This window comes from Lemur catta, chromosome 12, assembly GCF_020740605.2.
Source record: "Lemur catta isolate mLemCat1 chromosome 12, mLemCat1.pri, whole genome shotgun sequence".
Classification (NCBI taxonomy): domain Eukaryota; kingdom Metazoa; phylum Chordata; class Mammalia; order Primates; family Lemuridae; genus Lemur; species Lemur catta.
The window spans coordinates 36,155,980-36,182,276 of NC_059139.1; the positions used below are offsets into that span (position 1 = coordinate 36,155,980).

At 38.8% G+C, this 26,297-nt stretch overlaps 1 protein-coding gene across 1 annotated transcript in view; it reads left to right on the top strand.

Moving 5' to 3' along the window:
- RAB3C (RAB3C, member RAS oncogene family) overlaps positions 1 to 26,297 on the top strand; it is a 225,066-nt gene that overhangs the window by 24,133 nt on the left and 174,636 nt on the right. The window lies entirely within an intron of this gene.

The following is a 26,297-nucleotide window of genomic DNA, read 5'->3' on the forward strand; positions in this document are numbered from 1 at the left end:
TTTTCAGCTCCAAGAGCTGTGCTTATATACTCAAATAAAACAAAACAAATGATACTAGATATTTATTTGAAACAGAGTCTTCCCTTATAGAAGATTCCCCACAAGTTTTGAGACCATTTGGCTAGTTTTCTGCCTCTCCCTACCCCTAGAAGAAGATCAGAGGTTTCTTAACTAAATGGTTGGGATAAATTTAAAAGACTAGTGAGCAAGAAACAGAAGAAAAATGTATGTGGGCAATAGATCCAAGGTAATATAAGAGATGAAGTGACCAAGAAGAATTGGTTACAAGAAGAGAGAGTTGGCTGGGTGCGGTGGCTTACGCACTCTGGGAGGCCGAGGCAGGCGGATCGCTCGAGGTCAGGAGTTCAAGACCAGCCTGAGCAAGAGCGAGACCCCCATCTCTACTAAAAATAGAAAGAAATTAGCTGGACAACTAAAAATACACATATAGAAAAAATTTGCCGGGCATGGTGGCGCATGCCTGTAGTCCCAGCTACTCAGGAGGCTGAGGCAGAAAGATCGCTTGAGCCCAGGAGTTTGAGGTTGCTGTGAGCTAGGCTGACGCCATGGCACTCTAGCCCAGGCAACAGAGTGAGATTCTGTCTCAAAACAAACAAACAAAAAAGCCAAGAAGAGAGAGTTATGTAGTCACTATTTTATGGACATTGTAATATGTACATAGATAGAATGTTTCAACAGTCAGTTTTGACCCCTTTTTCTGTTCATTTGTACCTCTGCCACTCAGATTGATTTGACCTGTAACTAGGCATTTCTCAAGAGGTATTTCTTACCTCCTTCTGAGACATTTCCAACAGCTACTTCCATTTGGTGCTGGTGCCAGAACTAATTTCTAGGACTGATGGTAAACCTCCCTTCTTAGATATGGAATGTTGAAAGACAAATCCCAGAGTACAGCATTTAAACTTATTTAAAAAACAAAACAGCCCTTCACTAAAATATCTACATAAACTGAATGACCTTTAAACCTTTTACAGGTCTCATTAAAATAGATATTTAAAGTAAAATTTAAAGATGCAGGCAAATACATAGACAGGTGACCTCTTATGTAGTTTGCAATAGATTGTTATTGTTTTACTTTTTCTAACTCTGGAGTCTTCCAAGTCTAATTAGAACTCACATAAAAATTTGGACAAGTAGGCCCTGGGTTGGGCATCTCTACTGCTCCACCATTCCCCAAAGCCATTTTTGCTGGGAGGGTCCCTCTGTAGGAATTTGACCTCAGTCAATGAGGATACCAGTCACACACTCCTGTGTGTATGGAGAGAGAAGGAGTCTTGTCCATTGCTTCACAACTGGGTCCTGGTTCACTCTCTTTCTTTTGAGCTTCAGGCAACCAATTGTCTTATGATAAATTTCATATTAAGGTTTAAGAAAGGGCCCTTAAATCTCAGGGGCTTCGGTGAATTGAAAATTAAATTAATTTGGTAACTACACATCTCTTAACTCTATGATCATGTTCTTTCTGCTAATATGAAAGAACAATCACTCTTGTAGCTGACAGCTCATAGTTTCTCCTCTCTTCTTTGTGTCTTAGAAATATTTAAAAATGGTTGTTATAGTCATTTAGATAAAACGTCAACATGATGTGATGACGTGTTAAGCCAATCTTCTAATTTCTAGCAATTTTTCAATTTAGGTTTTTGACAGTTGTTGGAGTCCAAAATCATCTGTCCTTAATGTAAACCAGATATATTTCAAATAACATAAATTATTTCTCATACTTAAAAAATATTTTCCTTAAAACACTCAATGCTGATACTAGGCCAGAGCTAATTCATTCATGTTTTTTAGGCACTGAAATAAGTTATTTTTGTCTATGTCTTACTTCTGGATGAATGTGGCTCTTCTCTCAGCCAACCAAACCCTCTGGCATACTGTTCTTTTCAGGTTTGCCTCTAATCTCCCATAATCCACTATTTTTCTAAAACCTTCAAGGCTCTTCACAGCCAGTCCAGCCTGGGGCCTCATTGCAGGGCCTCCATTCTCCTGCTCTGTGGAAACCCCACTCCCCTCAGAGGTCAGACCTTGGGAATCCATAACTTTCCCTCTCCTTAGTCACAGCAGTAGTTTAATGCCCATTAATATCTTCACAATTAAAACATAATCTCATTTCTTTCTCTTTAGGTACATTAGGAGCTTTTAAGGCACATATGATTCTGGGAGTGTGAAAATTAGTTTTACACAACTATATAACACCTGGCCTAGAAGATTGTGAAATATTCAAAAGAAGTACTATACAAAGATTTTGTGCCTGTTGAACTTGTAGTATAGTTGGAGAAAGAAATTAACACTCATGATTAAGTACTTCTGCAAGAAAATACCAAATTGTAAAAATATCATATAGATAGCATTTGTTAAATAGATATTAAAATACCATATGCTAGGCCTTATCTATACCTTATCTCTAATTCTCACAACCACCCAACTTTGTATTTTTATTATTTCTATTTTACCTGAGAAATCTGAAGATGGGACAAGTTAAATAACTCGTTCAGGGTCACACACGGGAAGTGGCTCAGAGGACACTTCCAAGCTAGGTCTAATGATTCTAATGTTGAGCTTGTACCCCTTCACCATGCTGCTATAATTAAGAAGAAGTCTTGAATATGGAATACTCCCTTATTGCCTGCCGAAGACATTATTTCTAGTTACAGAAAAGAATCAGTTGTTTTGCTTGGAACTTACTGTGTACCAGCATTAGTGCTTCATGCATTATCTGTCTTGTGTTTAAAACACATAGATATGCACAGAAGGAGGGACTGAAACACATTCAGCTAACTTCTTCCTGCACATTTCTGGAATGCTGGTCTTCACTGGTGGGGAACATGCGTGCAAAGAAGTGTGTGTGGAAGAAGTCTGAGAAAAATGGAATGAATCCCTGTGGGAAAATATTTCTGCATGTGGTGCTCATGTGGTCTAGTTGCCCTTCAGGATGGTGTTCAAACCCTCTGGTCTATTTAAAGGAACCAACATTCTCTGCCCAGGCGAGCGCCTCAAGAAAACCAGTGAAGCCAGTGACAGCTGCCAAGACCATTCTTGGTGCTGTCATTTGTATGCTCTTTTCCCCCATCACATTTCTTTTAACTTAGCATCTGCTTTTCCTGAGAGATTGAAAAAGGCAAGATTTAGTTTCACTCCTGAGAGGAAGCTGATGCTGTGTGTGAAATGTCAAGATGCATGAAAACATTCACTCTGTCAGGCAGCCGAAAGCAGCAGCTCCCGCATCCCACTGTGTTTAAACCACTCTTCACAGCACTGACAAAATACAAAGGATGGTAACGACTTTGTTCCTGGCCTGGTAGAGCTTACCAGCTATGTAGGAAGACAGGGAAACAAACACAGAAGACAGGATCACCCTGTGGATCCGTAACTATATTCTGCTGAGAGGCAGAGTGGCCCCGTGGCTCGAGCCGGGACTTGGAGTCTGGTGATCCAGGTCCAGATGCCGCTTCTGATTCTTGCTAGTGGGAGACCTCAAGCCCTAACTTCTCTGTGCTTCCACTCACTCATTTGTCAAATGGGGGGATACAACATCTGCCCCTTAGCTGTTAAGTATTTGCTGTTATAAATACTTATACTTAGTTCAATACTGGGCATAAAATGGGCACTCAATAAATGTTAATTTTCTTCTTTTCTAAAAATAGTGTACTGACATTTAGATTTTTGTACTCAAGTAATTTAATTGAATCAAATACTTGTTGGGTGCCAGGCACGGTGCTAGGTGTTGGGGACAGAATGGTGAAGGATGCACAGGGTCTGCCTTAGGAAGCCAAGTTCTATCTGATGGCAGATAGAACCCCATTGCTGTTAGAAATGGTCCCAAAGGCCTGAACACAGGATACCCAGGAAAGATGCCTAACCCAGTCTTGGGAACTCTGGAAAAGTTTCCTGGGAGCATCTGTATCTGAGCTGAGAACTGACAAATAAAAAAGCTATTTGTTCATTTAGTCAGTCAGTCAGTCACTCACTCACTCAGCATTTATTGAGCTTTACTATGTGCCAGACACTGCAAAGGAATCTGAGATTGAAAGTAAATGCATACAAAAAATACATAGATTATGTTAAGCACCGTGGAGAAATAATTAGTGCACTCTGATAAATGAAACACAAGAACAGGGAAAAGGAAACCAATTTTAGTTAGGTGATCAAGGAGTGTTTATGCAAGAAGATAGCTAAGCTGAGCCTTGGGAGAGAAGAGGGAGCCAGCCATTTGAAGGATAAGGGTGAGCTTTTACTTTTGAAAGGGGAGAGAGGGAGGTATATGTTTTTGCTTGTTTGTTTGCTTGCTTTTTCCACCACAGCGTCTATGTACAGCATTTATTGCCTACTGTTTCTTTCTCAGATCCAGACTTTCCTCCCATTTTGCCCTCCTTTTGAGCAGGGATGGATTTAGACTATCAGGGCCTGAAGCTTTTACTGTTTGCTGATCCTTTCTAAGGAAAAATATTTTTAGTACAAAAATATCTTACTTATGCAACAGTGACAGAAAGCAGATAGCCATGTGAACACATGGCTGGAGTCACTTGGAAGGAACCTAAAGCCTAATCTTCAATCAGCTTCATGGTAATTCACCTCTACTTTTGTGGAAAATTTACCTATATGACTATAGGGACTGAAGGTCATGTGTGGAGGAGGAGAAGCAGCTATATGGTGCAAAAGGGCAATGCACAGTGGGAACTTGTGGCCAAGGTGTGTCAAGACACTGGGATATAGAAGGGGCATCAGGGCAAGAGACTGGATTCCAGGCCTCTCTGTGTAATCTTGGGACAAATAACTTAATCTCTCTAGGCATCAGTTATCTGATCTGTAAAATGAAGAGGATAGATTCAACTAAAAAAAAAAATTGCATTCAATGATTTCTAAAGTGTAATGTGCCAGGTATAGCTGTGCATGCTTTGCAAGTAGTAAGTCCTCTAATCCTCACAAAAACCCTATGAGGTAGATGCTGTTCTTTTCTTCAGTTTACAGATGAGGAAAGTGAGGCACAGAGAGTGTGAATACCTTGCCTGAGGTCATGTAGCTAACAAGTAGTTAACAGGTCTGAGCATGGAGCTTTATCTCTTAACTCATTCTGCTGTGCTTTCTCTAGAACTGCTATGTTTGAACAATTGCTCTGGACCAGCCACTGTGCATATTTTATTTGTGATGCTTACAACCTTGGAATGTCATTGTTAATATCACTCTTCTTAAACATATGAGGAAACCAAGTCTCACAGAGGTTAAATAATTTCCCCTGGTCACGTGGCTCTCTCCACTGCTTTGAACTTTATAACTCTGATGAAAATAAAAAATCAGAATGTAGCCAACAATCAATAGAGAAAAAAGTTTTTCCAGAAACATGGAAAGTAAAAATGAACAAGTGTTGACATTATATTCCATCCAGATTAATATCTTTTGTGATCCTCTGATCAGCCTAGTGCCTACAGGACTTTGATCCCAAGACTGCTAAGCAGCTCTCAAACCTTCTAAAAATTGAAATGCCACCAGAAAGAATGGCATAGCTGAAGTTCCAGAAGCTTCAAACTGCCAAAACTTTAAACAAATTAAATGTTTTAATGAAAATCCTTCTAACGTGTTGCATATTTGTTTACCTTAGGAGAACAAAAAGAAAATAAGGCCATGAAAGATAAAAGCCAGCCTGACTCTTAGCATTATCAGTAAGAATCCCTTGAGGAGGACCACTTCACTTTGTGTCATCCAGTGATGTTTTCTGTATTCTTAGGTTTAGTTGTATTTTTTTCGTTTCTTTCTTCGGTGTCTGTCATGTATCTAGCTGCTTTCCTCTCCTGTTCTAATTTTTTACTTTTATTATATTGTTTTCTTATCAGCCATATTCATTGTTATTGCTAACCAAATTGGAAAAAAAGTGGCTCAGAGTGTGAGTATGGAAATCGTTTTTATTAATATTCATGAGCTTTGGTGTACGGGACCTGGGAAGTCCAATCGGATCTCACAGATGCCTCCCTTTGCTACTGTGTTATAATCTGCATGTATTACCATCCAACATGTTTAACCTGCCTGAACACATTGGTGTTAGTTTGACCTTATACCTATTCCAGACTTACTTGGTTTTAAATTCCCCTAAGACAACAATGTCACATAGTGGTTTAGTGATTAAGAATGGGCTTCAAGGCCAGGCTGTCTGAGTTCAAATCTTTGTACTAAGACTTATGGATGTTATGACCTCTGGCAAGTTAATTAACTTTTCTAGGCCTCAGTTTTTTCACCTGTAAGTTTGGGGTAATAATATCATCTTATCATCTTATTGCAAAGAGTAAACAAAATAAGGTTATTAGCACAGTATGTAACACATAGTAAGTTCTTAATAAATCAGTCATTATTATTTCTCTCAACATCCTTTATTTTACCAATATGGACTTCATCTATCTAATACCATAGTTTCTGGAACTGCAAATAGACTTTTTGGGCCATAAATTGTAGTTCTAATACACACAAACATCTATATGAAGAACTTTAATTTTGGTTTCGTGGCATAATGATATGTACAAGCCTATTGACAAGGGGAAGTATCTTCTGGACACCTGAGTTCCCCTCACAAACCACTGGTAAATTTTAATATGCCCAAGTGCAGTCAGCTGGGTTGTTGAGGTGTTTCCTGGTGTTTTGGAGCCATCTGTGCATTTAAATAGAGCCATCAACTGCACAGGGAAGGCAAACCCATACAGCATGTTTATTAAATGCTCATAAAATTGATGTTCTGCCCTAGAACAAAATAATTATAAATCATTGGATTCATAGAGAGCTGCTATTCAAATCCTGGAATATAATTTCCTCAGGATACTGCTCAGTGATGCCAGCAGCTGCTGGCCTAAGATGTGAGCTGTGTCAGTGCCACCAAGTCACCTGTTGTTATTTTTCTACTGATTCATTTAAAGTTACACTGAACTGACCAGTTGTTCTGGCCTTATATAAATGAAGCTGAAATTAGGTACACATTAAGCATTTAATTACTACATATTTATTTCTCAAGTCAGACTTATTTTCAGTAGTAGAAATGTTCTTCTTTCCCTTCCTCTTTTGCACCCATGACACTAACTTTGCTAGTCCTGGATATTGTCATCGTGGTAGCTCAATCAGCAAGATAAAAGTGATAGCAAATGTGTGCATCAATTGATACAAATCACTTTGCTCAAGCTGCTGATGAGTATGAAGAAATGAAAAGCAAGGTCTCCACTTTCAAGGGGTTTACAATCTTTGCAAACAACTAAATCAGTTTTAGAATCTTTGTAAAGCATCACGTGCAAAATAATGGCAAATAAACTAAATATAAAAGTACAAAGGAGATGTAAAATTGAAAAGAATTGAAGTATGTAAAGTATCAGGGTTTCAGGAAGAAACAAAAGGGGTAATTTAGAAGAATTTAATGATTTACAAAAGTGTGAGCAGGGTTTAGGGAGGTAATAAGGGATGGTGCAGACCTGAGCTAGCATCCTAGAGTCATTAACAACCCCTCTCCCCCAAATGAAGGGAGCAGGGAGGAAGTAGTTACTAGGCCCAGTAGACAACTGTAGCTGTAGCAGTAGGAGAGGGATATTAGATTGGAGCCTTGGCCTTTTAGAACACAGCCACTACCAATCAATGGTTCATCCGGGAAGTACAAGGGCATGCACCTGACCTCTCATACAGCCTGTCCTCTGATCTCTTACCTGTGCCTCTCATTGGCTGAGCCCACCTGGAGGTTAGCCAACAAGGGTGGGAACTTCTCTATTTTAGCAGTTCACAAAAGTTAGCTTCCTGGAGCACAGAGTCGGATGCGGTTGGGTAAAGAGTGGATCTGGAAGGCAAAGAAACACATCCAGTGCAGTGAAAAAGGTAATTTTTGATGAATATTTCCTATATAAAAGAATTTGATTATCAAATGAGAGGGCATGGAGCCCAAATACACATTTTAGGGAAATTTAATTAGATATCATATGGCACTGTCTTCTGATGTTCATACCCCTGATAATTTGAATAATATGGTAAGTTTTACAATTTGTTTTGTTTTGCTTGGGCTATGCACGTAGTCTCCCTTAATTATTATAGTGAGTATTTATTGGATAATTCCATTGAAGGCTCAAGCAATTGGTAATGAGTTGGCACTTTGAACATATATATGGCTATTAATGTCTGCTTTGTAAAGAAATAAATTAATTTTCAGTTAAAACTGGGTGAATGTCTGCATGGAGAAAAATGCCAGGGAACCTGGGTCCTTTATCTAACCCTCCCTGAGATGTTCCAATATCCTCTGAAAAGGAAAAAAACAATGGGCTGAGAACTTCAGTTACAAAAGCCAGTGAGACTTATGGCTTGGTCCCAGAGAGCCCAGGAGAGCCTGTGTGCCATGCGGGGGAGGGGATTCAGCGCCCACCTGGCCTCCTGCTCTGCGAGGCTGAGCACTCTCCCCGCTGCATGAGCAGCGTTCCCAAACGCCAACCGCTGACTTTCTGCCTCTGACAAACGTGCCACCACAGGAAGGTCAAGGCAATGTGCTTTTTAATAAAATTAAATTTATTCAATTTCAAGAAACACTTTAAATTAAAATAATATTATTTATTATGGTTAATTCCTTTCATTCTTTGGGTAATCTGGTGGATGGCAGATTTTTTAAAAACCTTTCTTGGGAAGAAAATGGCAATCCTCTCTCAATTACCCATTTGTATTTATTTATTATTAACATTATTTTGGTCTTAGAAGGCCAAAATACCTGGGAACCAGTGATGTGGGAGGTAGAGTGGTATAGACCCCCCTGGGTCTGGACAGAAAATAGCTGGAGAGCCAGGCAGTGGCTGTGTTTTAGTCTAACAACCCCTGGTGCAGCTTTGTCTGAAAGCATCAGACATTTATGAGCGATTTCTATGTGCTATGCAAAATGCTCAGCTCTGAAGACAAGGGAGTCAAGCGTTTTTAAGCTTTCTATCTTCCAGTGACTAAACAGGATAATAACACAGAAACAAGTGTGGAAATAAACAAAGACCAACTAGATGAAAACAAGTGTAGCTACAGCAAGGGAGTCAGCCCCTGTTACTTGCATTTTGGCAGAGACTCAAAGGCAGACAGAGGAGTAGGAAAGATTTATACTAGAAAAAAGGAGAGGCTTCAGGTATCCCTAGTTGAAGGTTATTGGCGTGGAAAAGCTGTAGGCACGCTAACTAGATGCAGGCCATCCTATGTGATTGGCTAAGGGTGCACACTTGGCATGTTTTGATTGGTCCTAAATTGGAAGCAAGGTTGAAAATTAGGGAAGCTGTTACTTATTAATCAAGTCCTGGCCCTTTGGGGCTGATTGTCACAGAAGTTTTTCTTTAGCTTCCAGGATTGTCACTAGTTAGAGCAGTCTGGCTCCCTGCAAGTCTCACTTCTGGCAGGCTGGCTTTCTGGTTTTTATTATAGATAAGGAGGCTGGTTTCCTAGGCAGGTTGCTGCAGGTTGTGTATCAAAGTTCTATTTTTATATATGATCCGGCTGTTGTCCATTTATGTATTTAGTCTCTTACAAGTAAGCCTAACACAGGGCCAACTTGAATAAGAGAAATGAGAGAGACAGCACAAGAGAAAACAAAGGGCTTGGGGTGTCTGATAGTTCGACTCTGGGCAAATTATTTAACTCTATAATGTACTGGTTTTCATTTTCTATAAAATAAGGATAATAGTATTTGCCTTGTAGGGTTGTTTTAAGAAATACTATAATATATGTAATATGTCTCTTAATAGTGTTCTCATATTTTTTGGACCCATTTATACCCTTAGAAATGGTTGAGGACACCAAAGACGGTGTGTATGTGGGTTATACCTATTGATATTTACTGTATTATAAATTAAAACTGAAAAAAATGTAAAATATTTATTAATTTAAAATAATAATAAACCCATTGCATGTACAACTGGATATATTTTTAATGAAAAATAACTACATTTTGAAAAACAATAAAATTAGAAGAGTGGCATTATTTTACATCTTTGCAAATCTCATTAATATCTGGCTTAATAGAGGACAGCTAGGTTTTCAGATCTGCTTTCGCATTCAATCTGTTGCAGTATCACGCACCACGTAACCTCTGGAAAACTCCACTGTACACTCGTGAGAGAATGAGAATGAAGAAAGCAAGTAAAGACTTAGTATTATTGTGAAAGTAGTTTTGACCTCAGAGATTCTCTGAAAGGGTTTAGAGACCCTCAGACCACATTTTTAGTACTACTGTTCTAGGCCACAGAATGTGCTCAGATAAATTATTAATAATATTAGCCAAGGATTACAGCATTGGTGACATATATCACAAGGGGCACTTCTTTATAGAGAGCTCCGTCTTTATAAAGACCTTAACGGGGATGAGTAGAAAACTCCCACGTGCTGGCAAATTAAAGACAGGAGGTCTTCTGACAATACGTGGCTGATATGGTTTGGATGTTTGTCTCCTCCAAATCTCATGTTGAAATTTGATCCCCGGTGTAGACTGTGGGCCTGGTGGGAGGTGTTTGGAGTATGGGGGTGATCTCTCATGAATGGCTTGGTGCCCTCCCACAATAATGAGTGAGTTCTCACTTTATTAGTTCACGGGAGAGCTGGTTGCTTAAAGAGCACGAGCGCCCCCCCTCCCTCTTTTGCTCCCTCTCCCGCCACGTGACACACCTGTTCCCCCTTTGCCTTCCACCTTGATTGGAAGCTCCTTGAAGCAGATGCTGGCACAATGCTTCTTGTACAATCTGCAGAGCGGGGAGCCGGATAAACCTCTTTTCTTTATTAATTATCCAGCCTTAGGCGCTTCTTTATATTAATAGCAGCACAAAATGAGTTGACCCAGTAGGTTTCCTGGAAGCCAGGTTTGAGGCTCAGGGCAAAGAGTGCAAATGTTACAATTGGAGACTGAACCAGAAAAAAGTTTTTATTTTTCAGCAGTATGTGAATGAGAGAATGAGTAAATGAAAGCACAAACACATGCCCTATATAACTAGCTATTTTCAACCATATGGCAACAGCAAGTACAAAGGACTGGAAAGTAGGTCCCAGGGCCTCACCCTCACTGTTCAAATCTGGCTCACTGGAGCAGCAGTCTCCCCAATTCTGGGAAGGGAGGAAGGTGGTGAATGTGACGAACCCTCCTTCCCCCAACCTCTACTTAGTTTGCACACTGGGGAACTGAGTGGAGAAGCCATTGGTATTTCTGGCAAAATTTTGAGAAAGAGGGAGTGTAGCTGGTGAAACATGCTCCTGGATTCTGAAATCATAGTCTTTCAAAACTTATCAGGAGCTAAATGTTGATTGACATGAAGTTATGCATGGCTGATAGACTAATGTCTAAAATATTCCAATGGTATTTGAAATTTAAAATAGTAGATTGTTAACCAGAAGAATGAGTGAGATTTCAGCAGCAAGTTGAATGGTGGGGTCACCTTCCCTGGACTCTTCAAATTAGACTCCCCTCCCCACACCCCACCCCCCATGTGCAAGGCTGACCCACACTCATGAAGCATATCATTGACACTGTACTGTAACTGAGGGGAAGAAATGAACCAGTTATATAAATCATTTCATTTTAGTGAAGCCAATAGATCTTTTCTTCTATTTTAAGAAAGAGAAAGGTACAGAAGTTCTCCCTGCCACCCCCCATTCAAATTTTACAAAGCAATTAACTTTTGGGTCAAGACAAAGCTCAGAAGACTTTTATCTCTACCATTTAATTTATCACAAATTTATAATCAATTGGAAACAAGAAAGTGAAAATTGAAAGCATTTTTCTCATTTTGCTGGCTTCCCTGAATGTTGTAACAAGGTCTTTATGTGTGGTTTTGAGAGTAAAATTCTAAATTGAGTCTTGTAATGACATAAAGGCTGAAAGCAGAGACTAGAGGAGAGAGGCTCCCTTACTCAGAGACTAGTGAAAAATCAAGACCTGCAGAGACCATTTAGCCTGGCCTTGTTGATGACGATGACTCTAGCAACATGAAGGCAATTCTACACTTGGGAGGCACTCAAGTTTGCAGATGGGCTGATCTCCGAATGTGAGTGAGATTCATGTATGAAAGCAACCAGACAAAGAAGGCTATAGAAAGTAGGGACGTGTGTGAACAGTTTTTTACACTGGGGTTTATCAGCACCATTGTTTTCCAGAGGAGTGTCTGGTCAATGATTTTAGCATAGAAACCATGGTATTTTCAGGCCTCAAAGTGTGGTCCTGAAGTCAGTTCCTTGTTAGAATCATTTGGGGAATTTGTTAAAGATGTAGATTTTGAACCTCTTCCCAGGCCTACTGAATTAGAATCTCTCTGTAAATAGAACCAGGGAATATGGATTTTCAATAAGATTCCCAGACGATAACTGTCATTCTAAGGAACAGGTCCCAAGTAGCCTAAAGTGCCTCTTGTCATATTGTGTCTGCTAATGCAGACTAAAGGCAAGATTGGGGATCTAGGCAGACTAAGATAACTCTTCTCAGACCTCCTCCTGATTTATGGAGTCAGAAAACAATCTTAGGTTGGCCCAAATATGGCTGCTGGCTGGAAGCCTATTCTTTGGAGTGGCTGGGGGCAGAGGTATAAGGTGCCTGAAGAATAGCATCACAGTTTAAGGGCTCCATCGTACTCTACCTGACAATGGGTCTACTTGCTTTCCCCACCAACTTATCACCCTTCCCTCTCTTCATGACCACATGTAGTCCTACTTCCAAATGGTTGCTAAGTTTGTTTTTAAATCTTTCATTGCCCTCCTATTTGCTACATTCTTAGATATTGAAGTCTAGAAGCATTTTCTCTCAGTTCCCCTTCAGTTCAGTTTTCTATTCTGAATAGTACATGAACCAAAATGGGGAGGTTTTAGTACTGTTTCTATCTCAACCAAAGATTTTTGGCATTTGCCACAGTGCTTTTCAAATGTTTCTTAAGTCATGGAGTGATATCTTCAAAGGAAGACTTATGCAAAATTCCAACAACTAGTGGGAACTGACCTGTTTTAAGGAGGGTAGGCAGCCCAGCGTTTCATTTGTTTAACTTCTCGAACCCTTACCTGGACATAGGCAGGGAGGGCTCAGCCTGAAATAACCACTGCTCTATAGTATATTTTAGGATGGGTGTTAGGGAAACATAGACACATCTTTCATGACTCCATCTATGGGGTCAAACCCTGGAAACATGGCAGATCTTATGGAAAGAGCCCAGGGTGTCTTAAAATTGAGCAATAGGAAAGAAAGTATAGGGGGAGGCATAGGCTTAAGATATCTCATGGACTCTACCCTAACCCTAATATAATTTGTGTATTTGTGTGATGAGGATTCGGTAGTAAATAGTGCAAGGAAAAACATTTAATGTTGACACTTTTTCCAGATAGAGAATAATAACAAATCAAGATGAAAGCAACGGTTAAAGCCTACCATATCTGAATAAAAGTTGTATTATTAACAGATATATGAACAATCTGTCATTCTGATTTTGACTTTTCTTATCTGTCTCCTCCACTAAATTATGAACTTCTATAGGTTATGGACTGTGCATTATTTAATTCAGGAATCTCAGCAACTGTCATGATTGGCCCACAGGACATATTAGTACATGTTGAATACATGAATAAGTATAGTTATATCTAACAGTTATGATCATGCTTATTTACTTTATAAATATTTAGTTGTAAAGCTTCTCCACAGCAAAAGAAATAATCAAGAATGAACAGATAATCTGTGGAATAAGAGAAAATATTTGCAAACTATACATCTCATAGGAGACTAATATCCAGAATTTACAAGGAACTCAAACAACTCAACAAAAAACAATACCAAATAGCCCCATTATAAAGTGGGCTAAGGACATGAATAAACATTTTTCAAAGGAAGATAAATGGCCAACAGGTATATGAAAAAATGTTTAACATCACTAATCATCAGAGAAATGCAAATTAAAATAATGAGATATCATGTTACACCAATCAGAATAGCCATTATCAAAGACAAAAAATAACAGATGTTGGCAAGGATGTGGAGAAAAGGGAACTCTTACATACTATTGGTGGAAATGTAAATCAGTATTTCTCTGGAAAACAGTATGGAGATTTCTCAAAGAACTAAAAATAAAACCACCATAAAATTCAGCAATCCCACAACTGGGTATTTACCTAAACAAAAAGAAATCATTATATCCCCAAAATACTAGCACTGATATGTTTATTGCAGCACTATTCACAATAGCAAAGATATGGAATCAACCTAAGTGTCCATCAATGAAGGATTGGATAAAGCAAATCTGGCATATATACACAAGGAAAACTACTCAGCCACAAAAAGAATAAAAATGTGTCTTTTGCAGCAACATGTTAAATGAAACAACTCAGACACAAAAAGACAAATATCACATGTTCTCACTTACAAGTGAAAGCTAAATAACGTGTCCATATGGAAGCAGAGTATAGAATGATGGATTATAGAGAATTGGAGGGGTCAGCGGAAGAGGGTGGTTGATGAGAGGTAACTTGGTGGATACAATGTGAGTTACTTCAGTGATTGAGGCACTGAAGGCCCTGGCTTCACCACAGTGTAATACACCAATGTAGAAAAATTGCATTTATACCCCATGAATATATACAAATAGGAAAAATATCATAAATATTTAATTATAAAGTTTGATTGTACTCCTAAATTTTATTCACATATTTTTAGTTCTCATAATCATCACCATTCTTCCTTACTATTATTGCAGTTGTTCAGGTTGAGGGATATTTATTCATACCTTTGAAAAGTTGAAGGAAATATTATACAAGGAAAGAAGATCATCTAGAAGAACTCTGCCTCCCAGGAACCAGGATAGCATTCTGGTTAGAACCACAGGCCCTGATGTCAAATTGCCTGGATTCAAATCCTAAATTAGCGTCATTCTAGAGGTTTCCTAAATTCTCTCAACTCCAATTTCTTCATCTGCAAAAAGAGTGCAATTAAAATACCCACCTCATATTAGGAATATGAGGAATAATCAGGGTAAAATGCGTACTTCATTTAACATAGAACCTTCTAGAAAGACTCAAGAAATATTAGTTCTTATTATTTGTGGCTTGGATGGAGGAAAAAAAACTCAACACTCAATCTTAGTTGTGCTTTGCCATTTTGAAGCTTTCACCTGTTAGTCTAAGATTGCTACATCAGAGTGCCCCACCATCACCACCTAGAGGCATACATCTCTCACTCCCTACCTGAAAAACACTGAAAGTCTGCAAGATGCTGCCTCCCACCCCCAACTGTATACTCTTCAGGCTCTACAGAACCTGAGTCTACCCTTGTTCCCAGGTCAGTGGGAAGAAATGCTGAGGCAGTTTAGTAACAATGTATTGGAGGTTAACAATCTTCTTTGCAGAGGAAATAGTCATTCAAGAGAAAGACAGTTGGACTAAAATAAGAATGATATAGTGAGGAAGGGACAGAATGTGAGATAATTTATGCTATAGAGCAACACTTTTTGTTTCAAGTTCATTGTTAAATTCAATTAAATTTGGATACCACAGTAAAGTGTTTGATGTAAAAACACTCCAAGAAGTAACAAAGAAGTCTATTGTCTCTGTGTTCAGTATGAGTTGCAGGAATGAGACACTCAAGCTATCATGTGTCCAGAGACACAACACTGAAATACTCATCTGTGTGTAAAGGTGATCAACTCTTCTCCATTTTTCCTGAGAACAAATTAAGAAGAGATGTGCTAAAGTAACGGAGTGAAAAGCTTATGGTCAAATGCATAAGGAAGAATGTCTTGTTTTGTCAAACATGGGGAGTTATATGGGGAAGGTCACAATTCATCCCTAATGGAAACTTTCCAAATGAATGCGTCTTAATACGGGTACAATGGTTTAAAGAATGCAGAGTAGTGAATTGATGACTTATTGATATAAAGGCTCCTGCCTCCAAGAAAACCTTTTTTTAAGCTGCATCATCTGTCATCCAGAATAGATCTCTGAGCTTACAGGAATGGTTTCTACGGAATTGGATATTTTTAAGCCAAGCAGAAATGTCATCCTGTGAATCAAAATCAGACTAATTGCACCTGGACCTAGAAACCCCCTGGTTGGCTGGGACAAGTGCCTGTTAGGACCAGAGTGTGTACATCCTGGGGTTCTCCTTAACTTCCTCCTGTAGCCCCTAAGGCTGTGCTCTAGGGCATACCTTACCCTTAGAACAGTTGTCCCCTAGCATTAGCGTTCTTTCCTGAAACAGGTTGCCTCAAACCTGCAAACTTATGACAGCCAAAATAATTACTTATTATTTTGCCTCCACCCCTACTTGAAGACCTGTCCTTCTTTGGTCAGGGAATATACAAAATCAAAACATACTTAACTCACCTGCTAAGTTCCAAATAGATCTTCTACCTTGTCTTCCTGGTATCCCAATTTCCTATAACTGAGTTCCTTTATATTCCATCCCAGCTCTCTAGTAGATGGGTTCAATGTTTGGACTCCATCCACATCCACCAAATTCTTCCTCCAGTCTATTTTCAGTTATGTTAAGATCATTGTGTCAGACGCCTCTAATGAGGAAAGATCAAACAAAGAGAACAAAATGTGCCAGACCAGGATGAAAAATGAATCACCCGTAAAATGGTGAATCATACTCTTTGAAGTTGTCTCCTTTTCAGTTCCCAGGGGGACATTGTTATAGTGAGAAGACAATGACAGACCACCAAAAAGAAAGGAAGAGCATATGAGAATTTCTACCTCCTTGTTTGGTGTTATCTCAAAGCCATTCATACATGTTCTTCTCAAGTTCATGCCTTTGTATAATTTCTGAACACTGAATATATCACATTAAAATTTTGGACAAACTGATAAGGTGCATAAGAAAATCAGAAGCATGATTAGGAAAGAAACTTTTGGTAATATAATAGATCAGCTAATTTTTTTGCCAAACTCATAATTAATGGACAGTAACCATGGGAAGAATTTGGGCATATTGAAAAGCATTAACATCCAATTTTTTTTTAATTCAAAGAAATTTTTTTTTCATTTTTACTTTCCAATTTTGAGTGGATTTTAATATTTCTTTTCCAATTCCCCAATCCTGATGTCACAAAAGCATCATGTTTGGAAAACCAAAAGGTTTAATCATTTTTTTTTTTTTTTTTGAGACAGAGTGTCACTCTGTTGCCCGGGCTAGAGTGAGTGCCGTGGCGTCAGCCTAGCTCACAGCAACCTCAAACTCCTGGGCTTAAGCGATCCTACTGCCTCAGCCTCCCGAGTTGCTGGGACTACAGGCATGTGCCATCATGCCCGGCTAATTTTTTTTTTTCTATATATATATTTTTAGCTGTCCATATAGTTTCTTTCTATTTTTTTTTTTTAGTAGAGACGGGGTCTCGCTCTTGCTCAGGCTGGTCTCGAACTCCTGAGCTCACACAATCCGCCCGCCTCGGCCTCCCAAGTGCTAGGATTACAGGCTTGAGCCACCGCGCCCGGCCTAATCATGTTTTAATAGCCTTTCTGATTTTAGGACTCAAGAAGGGACACAAGACAAATGCTGAACATCCAAACTATACTAGGTAATTCCATATCTGCTTTTCTTTCTTTTCAATGGTACTTCTGTCTTCCTCTTTCCCTTTTCTTTCCTACTCTCTCTCCCTCTCTCTTTCTTCCTCTCCCTCTCTCTCTTTTCCTCTCCCTCTCTTTCTCTCTCTCTCACCTCTCAATGACTAATCATTATCCCTGTATATTCTAGTGCTAGAACCATAAAAGATCTGTGATTTCTGTCCCTGATGCCTCCAAGTTCTTTCTGGAATTTCCCATAAAGGGACTTAACTGAAGAAAAATAGAATTTAGTATAGCTCTTTAAATTATGGTATACTATAAAGTCCAAAATTAATATATTCCTTTAAGAGATAAAAAAAAATTAAAGAAAACGTAGAAAGACAGAAAAAATAGTTGGAACCACCACTCAAGGTGTAGTCATAATTTAATACTGAAGCAGATTTTTTGAAAAATTAGATTTTATTAGTATTTTAAGTACATATGTTCATTGTAGAAAATCTGCAAATACAGAATAGTAGAAAGAAAAAGAAATCACCAGAAATGTTACTACCCAAAGATAACTATTTGTCATATAACTTTCCAATTTCTATATATATATTCCATATTTTAAAGACAAAATACAAGCTATATCACCAACTGTTTTCACTTATATATTATGAATCTTTTCTAAAATATTTAAATATACTTGAACACCTTGTTATAAGTAGCAACATAGGAATAATTTATTTAACCAATTCCTTATTGCTGGCTTTTCTATTATTTTCTGATTATTTTTGCCATTATAAATAGAATTTTCAATGGTTAAATCCTCTTTGTGTAGATAAATCCCAGAGAATATAATTTTGGGGTTCTTACAGATATGTTCCCAAGTGGACATCCTGATTAGTATGATTTTACACTTCCACATAGAGGGCATGAAATACCTATTTCATTAACCCTGCACTACTTGTCATGATCATTCTTTTGATTTCCAGTTGTAAATTCATTGTATTTTCCCTTTTATCTCTTGGGTTGTCTTTGTCAAATGTTTATCACTTGCATTTTTTCTTACATAAATTACTGACTTTTCTATCGTCCTGTGCATTTTTATTTTATTGATCTGTGACACTTTTGCCTCCTACAAATAAGCTCATTTTCCTGAAAATAAGTTTTTCTAATTGTTTGCCTTTAACTTTGTTCATGGCATGTTTGGGGGATACTTATTTTTTTCATTTTTATAGAGTCACATCTATCAATTATTTCCTTAAAAATAAGTGTTTCCAACAGACAAGCCATACTAATGTCAAAACCATTATAAAAATAAAAAAATATTTCCTTGTTCTTTTGATATTATAACCCACTTTACAACTCATATACATGTGTTAGGTATAAATATAATGGAAACTTCAGCAAAGACTAAGAACCTATAGAAAAATAATGTCAGAGCAGAGACACAATGTTCAAAATTGATAATAGCAGTAATAAGATATTATATATGTAATGTCACCTTGGGCATCAAATGTGTACAAACCTTTAAAAGGAAAAATATGGAACACTCTTGGAAGCTCTCAAAACAGTTGACATCATTTGTAAATGATCTTTCTTTACTCAGCTATGTGTGTATCCCCTGGTTCTAGTCCTCTATTAATTGAGGGTTCCCTCTGAGGTACCTACACGGCTCCTTGGCCTGCCGCTGATATTTAGCCCCAGCTGCAGTGGACAGATCTGTGCATGCTCAGTGTCCCACCTCAAGCACCCCATGCTTGCCCCTCTGCACCTGCTAGGGCTTTCTCAACAGCACAGCTCACCAGGTCTATACTTGCAAGCATGGCCTGGAAACCAGTGCCTTGAGTCACCCCCACCCTCACAACAGCCCCCAATTAATTGAGGACTAGAGCCAGTGGATAAATGCTCCAGCCTTCTGTCTTTCAGGCGGACAAGTCTGGAAAGCTTTCTGTATGCTTTTTAGGGTACTATAGCAGTATTGAGATACCTTTGCTCACCAAAATGAGTGAGATAGGAAAGGAGAAAAAGACAATGTAAAGAAATACCGTTCAGGACCTCAGTATTCTTTTGTAATGATGTATCATCAAAGTCATGGATAATGTATCTTTATGTTGTCTTTTTCTCCTGTCCTGTCTCACTCTCCCTATCTTAGTCTCTTAGGGCTGCCATAACAACAAACACTAAGTGCTTAAATAATAAAGACTTATTTTCTCATAGTTCTGGAGGCTGCGAAGTCCAGGATAAAGGTGTGACAGATTTGGTTTCTGGTGAGGGCTGTCTTCCTGGTTTGCAGATGGCTGCTTTCTTGTTGTGTCATCCATCACATGCCAGAGAGAGTGAAAGAGAGAGCTCTGCTGTTCTAGTGTCCTTGTAACTTCTTATAAGGACACTAACCCCATGTGGGGGCCACCTCCTCATGGCTTCATCTAAACCTAATTCCTTCCCAAAGGCCCTGCCTCCAAATACCATCACACTGGGAATTAGGGCTTCAATATATGAAATTTTTTGGGGGGGATGCAAATTTTCAATCTTTAACACTGCTTGTTACTTCTCTCCTGTTTCTCAGAATCACCTCTCAAATAAACCACTACCACCAAGTTCCCTTCTCAGCCTCAGCTTTTGAAGGAACTCAAATCAAACAATGTCTTCTTAGAAATATATAAGTTATGCTTAGATGATATAAAATCATATTTTATCACAGATCTATTTTATTATTGTAAAGATGTTACTTATCTCTTCTTTCCCCAATGATATTTCATTGTCAGGAATTCCTAACATTTCCAATCTCTTTATGCACAGGGTCTGTCAAATAATCAATGATTTTAAATGTACAAGAGAAGCTTATTACATAAAGGGAATCTACTGAACACATGGGTGTAATGCAAAAGTCCAATCATGCTATGTATTCCTTTTGTAAAGACACATTATATTCCTAGTCTCTTTTTAAAGTGTTCTTGATTTCTTTCCCACCCCCTTTCCAGCCTACGGTGAATAAAGAGGAGGGAAGGGGGGAGCAGGCTTTCCTGATTCCTTCCTGAAGTCAAGCTCATTCCTGGCTCTTAGAATGAATGAATGTCCAGCTGCTGGCAGTCAATTTGTCTGCCTACCCTGGAGCTGTATTGCATGACCTATATCTCTGCCAGGAAGATGAATATCAAGAGTTGCTGCATGCACATCAGAATTTGCAAAGTAGGATAGTCATCCCCTCTGCCTTTTCCCCAAACCCTATGGATTTAAAATGACCTGGAGTGTGGAATGAGGAAGGGAAGATTCAGGCTGGTTATGAAATTACTCAGACTATATTATTCCTATCTGGATAAACATTTATCTCACAAATGCCAGGAAAGTTGGCAATCACCATTGCAGAGAGCACTCCATTAAAATTTATGAGCCAACATACTGTGAAGAAGTAATTATAAATAATAATTACTTCCATAATGTTCTGCGCTGCTTTTATTTGAGGCTGCCTTGCTTCAGGTAGTATGTAAGATGCAGCTGAAATATCTGACTCTAAAAATACTCTCATAAGCATGGCCAAAGGATACTGAAATGGAAGAACAGAATAGAAAAATAAGATGTCTTTCAGGGCAGTGTTGTGAGACAAGGAATCTTCTCCTGCAAGATGCTAGCCACATTTAACTACATGATACAATGAGGACAGCAATTCTTTTGCTATAAACTAGGGCTCTAATATGATAGTATAATTATACTAACTTTCCAATCATGTGACTGCAGAGGATTCTAAAAGACTATTTTAGTTGAGTTACATTGTTGGTATTTCGTACTCTTGTTGTAGGAAAAAGGAAAAAAATATTTTCGTCATCAGATCGTTCCTTGGATTGTGATTTATCCCATCAAACCAACCATCCTGGAGTCACGTTAGTGAATAACTGCTTTTGATCTCTCCTGCAGGCTGGCTGTCATCACCTGCAATCTACTTCATATAATAGAATCTGGTGTGCTTTGTCAAATTTTTATCAGAACAAGGTTAATGTGTAAGTGGAAAATGTGTTGACCCTGAAAGAATGGAGGGGTGGTGTGTTGCTGGTGCAGGCTGTACTCCGTAGTTAATAGAGTGCAGAGTGCTCTGTGCATGTGGTGTTTAAGAAAACAGGCTGTCCTCACTGTGTGCTCCTGTTTAGCTTTTCCAATCCTCCTGCTGTGGCCCACTTAGAATGTGAAAAAGAGAGCACAGAAGACTGCAACAGTGGTAGCTCCTTGTAACAATTTCTGTTCACATTGGTCAAAATATTCTAAATAATTTTAACAGCAGAAATAGACAAGCCAGGAGAAACGGTTGGGATAGAAACATTTCTTCCTGATTCCTGATTTTTCTTTCCAACTAGGGGCCATTAGTGAGTGGAGTGTTCCTGGCCTTCTCTCTACTCCTCACTCAACACTACCCGGAGTGACTCATCTCATTAGTGAGTTGGGGGAGAAAACAAACAAAAAAGCAAACAAAACAAATACCTTCTTGTAAGAGTTCACTCTCTGGCCCCCTCCACAGGGCTGCAGGTTTCAGGAGGACCTGACCCTTCTGTGCCTGGGGAAGGAGTCTGTCTAACTGAGTTTTTCACATCTAGGCCATTGTCTCCAATATCAACTTTATAATTAATAAAGATGATTGTTTAACTCCATCTGTTAACTATTTTGTTATTTTTCTCTATTTTTTAAAAACAAATAGATAAGAGAGTTATTATTTATGTTAGTTATGTTGTTAAAATTTCTGGAATATATCTGACTAATGTTGGCTTGCGGGGAGTGTGGTTGTTAAGGGCATAGGCTTCCTAGATCCATAACCTGGCTCTACCATTTGTCAGCTCTATGTCCTTGGGCACATGATATAACTCCTCCATGCCTCAGTTCCCCTCTACAAAATGGGGACAGTAACTCATGCCTACTCACAGGGCCATTGTGAGCACTCTGCACCTGGTCTAGCCTAACTTCCTTTATATGAGCCATTTCTGTTATCATTAAGTCACGTCACTTGCTTGAAGGGGTGCTTTGGCTATTAACTTAATGTTGATTCTAAACATGGCGAACTGGTTTGAGCTATTACTGAATCATAAAATACCAGACCCAAAAGAGACTTGAGAAATGTTAGCTTAATGGAAAATGAAACTGAGTCACAGAGACCTGAAGTAGTTCACATGAGGTTGCACGTGGTAGTACCAGGGCTGGGCATTCCATCTGACCAAACTCAATGGCCACTGATTTTCCCTCTACCTCAGCTTCCTCTCTCATAACTAGGATTTCTGCTAAATGCTCTTCTCACATTCACTCCATTTGCCCCTTTAATGCAGTTAGCAAGTCTAGTCATCAACCACATTGTACTTATCAGAATTCAATACCAGGCCTAAATAAAATTCTAAGCATTAAAATGACAACAAGAATAACAGATATTACTCCCTGAGCTTCTCAGCGTGTTTTTCCTGTTAGAAAAAGCTGAAGCATGACTTGCTGAAATAATTGTGTAAGAAAAAGTCTATTAGAAAAATAGCACTGTTGATTTACTAGCATCCCTTATATTGCTTTGTTCTTTACAACCAAGAACATTTTTAAATCCAGATATGTATTTCTTGATTGTTCATCTAACCCCAGTGCTTTCTCCATAGGGAACGCACTCTTTTCTTTGCAACATCCCAGGGAATGCAAACTAAATATAGTATTGAAGTAAAATCCCTGCAAAGCTAATGTATTATTTTATAGAAAGTGAGGCAGGAAACCTTTTCAGTAGCGGTGTAGCAATTAATTGGATGTGGTCACACAAAGGCATGATTTCAGAAACAGGCAATTTACAATAGTGAATTTAGAAGGTCACATGTGATGGCTTGAAGGGTAGAAAATCATTACTTTCAATCACGCATCAACCTGGAAGCCAAATCAGACACTTTAATGTATGTTTTCAGCCGAGTGCAATTTGCCTAAATTTCCAAAAGGAAAATGTGGTACATTTGCCAATAGTCTGCCTGTATAGCTAATTACCAATTACATATCATCAAGAATCTGATACCTGTCGTGTTGTAACAGATTTCCCAAGTATGGAGCATGTGGTTGAGCACACTAGCAGATACTTAGAGTTATAACAGCTAAAAGGGCATCATCCTTTTAAAATCCCCAATCTTACTTCAATATGGAGTAATCCCTTTTCAGTGAATTTTGGATAAATGACACAAATATCAGTTGGCCAGTTTATTTTTATGCACGTTCAGCTATTCTGCTTCTGTTGACACCTGTGGCTACTTTTTGGACCCAAGTAAAGACTAGCTTTTCTTCACCCCTTTCTATATATCTTTAGGAATTCTTCTTCTATTTAATTATTTACAGAAGTTGGAAGCCAAGTTAAGTTGGCCACAGTGTTACCAAGTCATAAAGCTAACTAAATGCAGATTACAAAATATTAATTAAGACGATATCACCAATTTTCATCTATATCTAAGTGTGCTTAAGTTGTCAGAACAATACTGTTTTTACTCTTCATAAATTACTAGCCTCCTATGACATAATGTATGTGACATAATAGAACAAAAGATCCTATTAATTATTTTATGACAAATTGAGTCAGACAGTTGCCTAAGAGTATGAGTCCTATGAATTGGATTTAAATCCTAATGCTGCCACTTATTAGCTGGGTGATTGTAAGGGAATTACCTAACTTCTCTGAGCTTCAGTTGTCCCTTATGGGTATAGTGATATTGAATTTACAGGGTACTGTGAGGATTTAGTGGTATGATAAGTGTAAGATGCCTAGCCCAGTGCTTGCCTGGTAGGTGGAAGATACCAATAAGTCAAAATTATGACATCTGAGGATGTCAGGAGCAAGGAAGGAGAAAAGGTCAGTCATTTTTAAGGAGACAGCCCCATTTTAGACTGATGTTTGAGTGTCTGTGGAATGGAATTGTATAGTAAGTCTCATGAGGTCAAGATCAGAGTTTAAGATTTTGGATGAAGAGGTGGAGGGTTTTAAAGAAAAAGATTTTGGAGATATAAATAGGTCAAATCAGGAATTGAGAAGAAATGTTTCCATTCTAATAGTTTCTCCTTGTTGTTCATTTATAATTTAGCTCCTCATTTTCATGCTATTTCTGGTGTTAATGTTTAGAGTATTTTGACCAATATGAAAAGCAATCACTACAATGCATACGCTAGCAGAGCTACTCTTATTGCAGGCTTCTGTGCTCTCTGTCTTTTTCATGTTCCTAAGTGGGCCAGAGCAGGAGAATTGGAAAAGCTAAACAGAAGCACACGGGGAGGACAGCCTGTTTCTTTAAAACCTCATTTACACAGCACAAATGAAGTGCTGATTTGGCTGTTTGTTGGTTAATAATCAAACTTAGTAGTTTGAGAATCAAGGAACATTAATGAGAAAGTGATTTATGATCAAAAGCAGCTGTCATTTGGGAAACTTAAATTTCCCAGTGTCCCAGGCAGAGGGAGACATTAGAGAAAGAAAGGAGACATGATTCAGATGAAACTTCTTGAATATGGCTACAAGGCAGTCAGTAGACATATTAGGATCATTCAGGCTCAAGGGAAATTGCACAGGTTTCTCTCTGTAAAGTTTATGAGGCTGCAGTGCATCAGCAAGTGCCACGGGCCGATTATTAACACCACGAATACAAATTGAGAGATCATTGGATTCCAATTTCCTTTTGTAGCTCTCCTAAATGAATGTGTAGTGCATATATTTCCATGACCAATCTTGTGTCTCGCTTCTAATAGAAAAAAATACGCTTCAGATTTACAGATGCATCAAATGTAAGGAAGGAGAAATGTAGTACCAATTTCTCTTTGAGTAGGATAACCACTGGAAGTTTTAGGGTTTCTTTAAAGGTGATGAAAAAATAAGGGCACAGCATTCTTTCATTCACCCTCCTCCCATGTAGCCACCCTCCCATCCATCCATCTAGTCTATAAACGTGTTATGAACAGCCACTATTTGCCAAGCACAGCGTCCAAAGAAGAAAAAGATAAAGATGTATCTTTTTAAATCAGACAAGAGTGAAAATATAAGACAGGGTCACTAGCGCAATTTGTGAAAGACTGGAAGAAACCAAGCAGTGTTATCATAGGAACACCTTTACGGATGAGTGCAAGAATGTTTTCTGGAGGAACTGGTAGCTTCTCTGAGCCCTGAGGTCAAAAAGGAATTAATTGAAGGTGAAGGGATGGGGTTGGGGATCAGGGCTTTTTAGGCAGAGGGAGCAGAATGAGGTTGAGGTGGGCCTGGGGCTCCAAGTAGCAGATACTGTGGGCATGACTGATTGGGCAAGACCTAACGGTAAGCAACCCAGGCTCTTCTCCACTCCAAGAGAGGAGAGAGTGGTTTCAGAAACAAACTTCATTCACCTTCGCTTTTGCCTATTGTGATCTGGGGAGAGCCACAGCTGGTCTCTGCAGCCTGAGGGACATTCTACCAGCACAGAATCTCACTAATGACCTTTTGTTATAGATTTCACAAGAAGGGTGAAGCCTAATGACTTTTCCCCCCTCGGGATATGTTTGATGACTATATAGGCTTTTTTTTTTTCTTCTTTGAGTGCCAGGAAGCCTATCTATCTATGCCAGGGGCACTACCTATCCCCACCCTAGGGCTGGGTCAGGGCCCCTCTCTGTTCTCGTAGCACCTTCTCTTACTGCACCCAGCATAATGTGTCAGAACTGATACACTGTCAAAACAGCCTCTGTCTCAATTTCTTAAGGGGCATAAAACAATGTATTCATTCAATACTTTTGGATCCTTAACACCTGGCACAGTGCCTAATACATATTAGCACTTGATACAAGTTCATTGAAACAATTAATCTACA